This window comes from Rhinopithecus roxellana, chromosome 9, assembly GCF_007565055.1.
Source record: "Rhinopithecus roxellana isolate Shanxi Qingling chromosome 9, ASM756505v1, whole genome shotgun sequence".
Taxonomy (NCBI): domain Eukaryota; kingdom Metazoa; phylum Chordata; class Mammalia; order Primates; family Cercopithecidae; genus Rhinopithecus; species Rhinopithecus roxellana.
Window position 1 is genome coordinate 67487441 of NC_044557.1, and position 7595 is coordinate 67495035.

The window sequence follows — 7595 nt, forward strand, 5'->3', positions numbered from 1 at the left end:
CACTGTACCTTCAAATTGACATTTAAGACCAAACCATCTCTTAAACGTTATCTTTAATATTACTTTGAATAATGCTTGCAATGTTTCTTCCTATGATTCCACATAACATTTAGAATAAGGATGTCAATTTTTTACAACTGAATTTATTTCTAGTGCTTATATTTGGCTTTTTGACTCTTTCAAAACAATCAGCCTGCATTTATATAAATTTTATAAATAATAATCTAATTTGGGTCAAGTTAAGATATTAAAAGTTCCTTTCAGCGTTGAAACTTTGGCCTAATTTTGGTAAATAATTTTCAATCGCACTAAATCCTAAATAGCTGTGTGACATAGGTTTTTTTTTAATCATCAACTTAGTAAACTTTATTATAAATATGTATAAATCCAAATTTTAGGAAATTGTAAGTAAAGAAGAGATTTTAAAATCCAAAGAAAAGAATGTGTTAAGAATAGTCATCGGCCGGGCGCAGTGGCTCAAGCCTGTAATCCCAGCACTTTGGGAGGCCCAGACAGGCGGATCACAAGGTCAGGAGATTGAGACCATCCTGGCTAACATGGTGAAACCCCGTCTCTACTAAAAAATACAAAAAACTAGCTGGGTGAGGTGGCGGGCGCCTGTAGTCCCACCTACTCGGGAGGCTGAGGCAGGAGAATGGCATAAACCCGGGAGGTGGAGCTTGCAGTGAGCTGAGATCTGGCCACTGCACTCCAGCCTGGGCGACAGAGCAAGACTCTGTCTCAAAAAAAAAAAAAAAAAAAAAGAATACAGTCATCACTCTGTATCTGTGGGAGATTGATTTCAAGACCTACAATGGATGCCAAAATCCAAGGATGCCAAAGTCCTTGATATTAAATGGCATAGTATATGCATATAACCTCTGCATATTCTCCCAAATACTTAAAATCATCTCTAGATTACTTATAATACCTAATACAATGTAAATGCTAAATAAATAGTTGTTATACTGTATTGTTTAGGGAATAATGATGAGAAAAAAAGAGTCTGTACATGTTCAGTACAGATGCAATTTCTTTTCTCCAAATGCCTTTGAGCCACAGTTGGTTGAGTCTATGGGTGAGGAACCCACAGATATGGAGGGCCGACTGTACATTATCATTTATAGGAAAAATGTGAAGTGTGCACGGGAATGATAAAGATCAAAATCAAGAGTGGGAGGAGGATGCAGTCAGGGTGCAGTACACAGGAGATTTCAACTCTTTTGGTAACATTTTCTTAAGCTGCATTTTTTTCTTTTTTTTATGCTTTCTTGGATATCTGAAATATATTTTTCTTAAGGCTGGTAAGGGATCAACCATAGTTTTTAATTCTGATGATTTTTTTGTTTTTGAAACTGAGTTTTGTTCTTGTCACCCAGGCTGGAGTGCAGTGGCACAATCTCGACTCACTACAGCGTTTGCCTCCTGGGTTAAAGCAATTCTGCTTCAGCCTCCCGAGTAGCTGGGGTTACAGGCACCCACCACCATGCCCAGCTAATTTTTGTGTTTTTAGTGAAAACGGGGTTTCACCATGTTGGCCAGGCTGGTCTCAAACTCCTGGCCTCAGGTGATCCACCCACCTCGGCCTCCCAAAGTGCTGGGTTTAGAGGTGTAAGCCACCATGCCCAGCCTGATGATCTATTGTAGGACTCAAATTACTTGATTTTTAGGTTGAATGAAGTTCACCTGTGCACCTATAGTGCTGTTAGTTTGTGTGTGGTTTCAAAGAATATGCAAATACTGATCCATAAATGTGAGCTCCTCTGTCAGTTTAAGCCCTTCAAGAAACAGATGACTAGATGGTATAAGACATGCAAGAGATTTATTGGAGGAACTCACTTGTGTAGGACAAAGAGGAGGGAGTAGGAGTAGGCAGGGAGAGCCTTCAGACTACCGTAAACCTAACACCTGTGATAAGAGAGGGAAGGAGGATTGGTAGGAGGAATCTCAGACTGTTGATGCAGTCCTACAGAAGGTCGGGCCAGGCTGATGGGGAGTCCTCGAGCCAAAGTTGCCAGCCAGAGGAGTTTGTGTTGCTTGCACTTATACCATCACTGTGCCGTCCAAGGCAGGGAGCAGCCCTGGGCCTTGCAGCTAATGTAGTAGTGAATCCAAAGGGGTGGCATCTAGGACTGCCAGTCAACTGGGCTTCCTGTTCCAGATTTCTAGATCTGCCAACGTCTACCTTTTTGCACCACATCGATCTGTCTCTTGCAGGTTTTGGGAGCAACTCCTCCATGGTTCCATTGTAATCTCTCAGAAGGTGGAGGTTGGTCGTGTGGTCAGTAACCCTTTTCCCTGAAGGACCAAAACAGATACTCATCCTCTTTGTCTTCCACTGCAAATTTTGAGCAGCTTATAATTAATTAAGGAGAAATAATTCCAGGTAGGAAAGCTGTTTCATCATATAGCAATATGTTAACCTTTACAGGCACTGAGAAGAAGCCTAACAGAAAAGAGCATCCGTCTCTTAAAGCCTTCCCTTGAGTAATCAATTCCAGTTACTTGGGCCAGTTTTCAAGTGATTTACAAAGTTGGTAGAATAGAAGTTTACCTTATTTTTTTAATTTTTTTATTTTTTACCTTTCCCTTTCACCACTTTACTCTGATCTTTCTCTTTTTCTGCTTTTCTTGCACATGTTTTGGCTTATCTAAAATCTGAGTGTACCTTAGCCCAGTTGATATACCACCTAAAAAATGAATGAACTGTAGTATGATGTTTGCCTGGCATCTTGTCAGGGCATTTGGTAATACTGCCTTGAAGTTGTTCCACCTGCTGAGTCACTGGCACTACCTCCTGCTACAACCTGTGGTTTCCATAGTGATGTCTCAGTGGCTTTCACACAACAGAACCTGACTGGTTAAAGACCTGAGCTGTTTTCTGTAATTAAAGTCTTACTCATCTAGAAATGGGAGCATGGTTTTGATCATTTTGAAATGCAACTTTATGAGTAAAAATCTTATGAAATAAAATGCACAGATATGTTTTAAGGACTGAGGTTGTTAGGGTAGAATCCTGAGAAAGAAAGTAAGGATGGTGGCAACATGAAAGGGTTACTAATGGAAATGAAGAAACATAAGTAAATACAAAGGATTTACAGTAGCCCTTCAGGTAAGAAAAGGCTTACTCCTGGCCTCAGGTGATCCACCCACCTCGGCCTCCCAAAGTTCTGGGTTTAGAGGTGTGAGCCACCATGCCCAGCCTGATGATCTATTGTAGGACTCAAATTACTTGATTTTTAGGTTGAATGAAGTTCACCTGTGCACCTATATGCCCCATTCTTTTATATTCCCCATTCATCATCATATTTTTAGAGAAAAGGAAGGGAAAAGACTTAAGGATTATCATGGGCAAGAAGAGTTAATCAGCAAATCAAGACATCTTGTTCTTAGGGAACATTCGTGGTCAGCTTGAATGCTTGAGCAATAAATTCAAAATTGATTGCTACCCAGTGAACATCAGTAATTCATACAGGGCCTTAAAGTCCCATATTAGAAAATACCAAATCAGTAATTAATTCCAGTGACAGGGATTTTGAAACATGGATCAGTGTTTTCTAGTTTTGGGGTATTGTGACACACCTAATAGTGCTAATGGTGCATACATTTTAAACATTGTTTGCTTTGATTCCCTTCCCTTAAAGTTATTTAAATAGATTAAGTCAGGGCCAAGAACCTGGATGAATTAATGATTTATTGAATGAGCATTTTTTCATTTAGTCAACATGTATTGAGTCCCAGCTAGGTGCCTTTTTAAGTCAAAGGCAATACCAGCTTCGTGGCCAGATGTTTTCACAAGCATTGAAGCCAGTATCCAGAAATGAGCTCATTATTTTGCTCCAACCCCTAAATTTCATCTTCTGTGTTCCCTGTCTCTGCATGACACACCATCCACAGAGATAGCCAAGACACAAACCTGGCACAAGTTTTATTAAATTAATACTAGTAACAATTGCAGCTAATGTTTATCGGATATCTACAACACTGCAAATGCTTTACATGCACTTAATTTAATTTTCCTAAGAACCACAAAAGGAAGGTCCTATTATCCATATTTAGTCTCAGTACTGTGCACTGAATCTATAAAAGATTCTAAAAGAGCTCAGTCTTAAATAAACATGAAAACAAGTAATTGCAGTACATTATGATGTCTTAGCAGGATACTATAGTAGCGCCCAAGAGGAAAGCCTGACTTCCTGCTGGGGAAAGAAGCCCTTCAGAGGTGAATGGCATTTATCAAACACCATTTGGTTCTGGGATATTGCATGAGTGAGTAGAAATACAGTAGGGCTGTCTTCAAAATCTGTGATCCGTCATTCAGATATGGCACTATTAATGAAAGAAACTTCCAGCAATCTGTATCAGAAATTCATTATCTTAGGTCAAATAATACACATTTGTCCCTTGTATACATGGGGGATGGATTCCAGGACCCTACAACCCTGTCCTGCATATACCAAAATCCATACATTCTCAAGTCCCCAAAGTCGGTTCTGTGGAACCCCTGGGTATGAGAAAGTTGGGCCTTTGTATGTGCATGTTTCACATCCCATGAATGCTGTATTTTTTATCTGTTTGAAAAAAAAATTCTGCATAAGTAGAGCTGTGCAGTTCAAATCCATGTCATTTAAGGGTCAACTATAAGATTTGGGCTAATATTCTCCAGAGAGATAAGCAACTTATGGGATAGAACTTTCATTAGGGTACTTAAGATTAATGGGTCAGAAAGCACAAAATATAGATCTAGGGGGTCTTAGGGCAGAGGATAAGAAAGGGCAAGTATTAGGTAAAAATGAAGGTGGGTGTGAGAAATGGAGGCACGGAGCCAGAGCTGAGTGTGCTGCAAATCCTGTGGATGGATGGGACCATGACAAGATCAGCCAGCAGCGACAGGAAGTAGGCTTATAGCAGGTATACACACATGCCCATGCATACCGAAAGGAACAGAGGGCAAGCCAGCAGCAAAATATATACATTGTAATACGCATAAACACACACACACATATATGTATCTTCTGCTCTTTACCCACCGTAATTCATCCACCCAAGGAGAAAATCAGTTTTATCTGTAGGGCCAGCTTTAAAAATAGGCCTAGCTTTAAAAATAGGCCTGGATGATTTTATGATTTCCTATTCTGCCTTCAGTGAATAAAACATCTTTACTGCAACTGAACACAAAGATTTAAAATACAGTGGTTAGTTGAGTAAACAGTTTTCTTGTAGACTGGGGATCATTTTGTTACAGGGAATGATATTTTCCTCAAGGCATTTCAAGCAGTTTGTGAGCAGGAATCTCACACAGAAACCCAAGTACAGGAACCCCAATATAGCTGGGCCAGACATCCAGGACTCTGGAGCTGGACACTAGATAGCCACAAAAATGAGACTTTTTGTGCCTCTATTCTGTACATTCTCTGCTAATTACCTTGTCCTTCCTCACAATTTCTACTCTTCCATAGCTTCAGCTCTTCATGTCCCAAAATGGCTGCCCCAGACTGACTTGACATCACTTTGCAGTTCCAGCGCCCCATCAGTTATCCACTTACCTCTCTGTCTTTCAATTTCAGTTCCTAAGAGAAGAAAACTTAGCTAGAAATGTGTATTTAGGGGAAGGGTCTTTTGTAGCAGTGTTCCATCAGAGGCCCTGGTTAGCAGCTTTCAGATGTCTACCTTTGACAGCTGTCTACCTTTGACAGCTGTCTTAGCTTGGGCTAGAAGTAGGGGGTCTTCAAAATGAGCCGTGGGTAGGCAAGCCTATAAAATGCTTAGTACATATCAGTTGATCATCAAAATAAATAGCAATACCAAATCAGTATTTTCACATGGGGAGGGAGGTGAAGAAACTAAGGAGTAAGTAGCACAGATGGCCTTGAGTCAATAAAGGGCACTGGAAGAGGGGCAAATGTTAACTTTATTTCCACTGCCTGTTTTCCTAGATCCATAATTCTAGGCCGCCTGATATACACCCCAAAAAACAGCTCATAGGCTCAGTCTTGCCTCTGGTGCTACTGAATGAAATAAGAAGTATAATGAGGGCTTGGAATCCAGTTAAGCTCCCTAGACCCTCTGTGTCTCCCAGGTCTGGGTGTAGATCCCAATTGACATTTTTTCTCCAAGTGGCTCCACCCTGAGCCCCTATGTTGAGTAGTGTCATGGAACCCTGACTAGCTCCTACCAAATCTGCTTCCTCATGGCTGCCAGCCATGCCTGGCTTATTACTGGCATAATGGACACTTTGGTATATGTCTTTCCTGGTTCCTAAATTGAACTACCACACAGAAACCCTCCCTCTGTGCTCTGGCCAACCACCGATGAACCCCTGAATTCTGCCCAAACTTGCAAAACCACACTGCTGAGAGTACTGCAGGCATTCCTGGTAAATGCAACCCTTAATTGGCCAAGCAAGAGCTGAGGTCTTAGCATGCATTGCACCCGAGAAGAACACAAATTTTGCAGACTTCATAATTATCTCAAAGGGAATTTTATCTTCACTTTAGCAGGGATGAAATAGAAACTTTATATAGAAGTGTTGCTCTCCAGCTAACACATTCAGGAAACCTTGCTTTGCATCATTTATGAAGGTTTTTGTTGGGTTTAACACCTTGAACTTCCTTATGAAGAAACTTGTTTCCCTCGAGGACTTATTAATCAAAACATCACACAAAAGTTCCCTTAAACAATTAGAATTGGGAGGAAGATAAGCCCAAATATTGCATTTGTCATGACAATACATGTTCCTCAAAGCTATTCTCAAAATTTCTAATTTTAATTTTAAAATTCACTTGGATTTACGTGTGTTATTACAGCATATAGAATCCCAAATATAAGAGTTTCAAGCTCGAATGTAAGTACTAAGGAATTAGAACAAATATATTTGAGTTTAGTTTCAACTCTATAGGAAAATAGGTTAGGAAATTAATTTGTAAAAAGCAGTCTTGTTAATTAGATTTCTTTCCAGGTGAAATATGAAGCTTTGAAGAGCATTATCCAATCTGATTTATAATGAATGAATGCACTTTCAGCTGTAACAAAGAAATTTCCTATTTATCCATCTGGGACTTTCAAATCACTATTCATTTTATGAGAAAAAAATTTGAAATATTTTCTAGAGGAAATACATATCTTAAAATACTTTTACTAGTCATGTTTTGCTTAAGTTAGAGTAAATAAGGTAGAAGAAATTAATTGCTCCAAATCTGTTGGTACTCTATAATAATCAATTATGCCTCTAGTGAGTGATTGTAGGGCAAAACACCTCTGAAATTCAGTCATGTCTTATGTCAAATGGGTATATGAAGGTGGGCACACCCACACCTTTAGAGCTGAGGATTTCTAATGAGACAATGCTGTGCCCTAGGCAAGTAGCAATCTTGATAAAGATATCTGCTTCAAGATCTAAGAATCAAAGTCAAGTGTAGGCCTGAGTGGTATTTGTTATTTGAGTTACCACCATCAGTGGAGGTAACTCATGGGCAGAGCTCCTTTGCTGCCCTTAAAAACATTTCTGAAATCTTTGGCTGAAATTCTACCCCTTTATTACCATACTACTTTTATAAATTATCATAAGCAGTGTGCATAAACATTTGTCCTTTCCC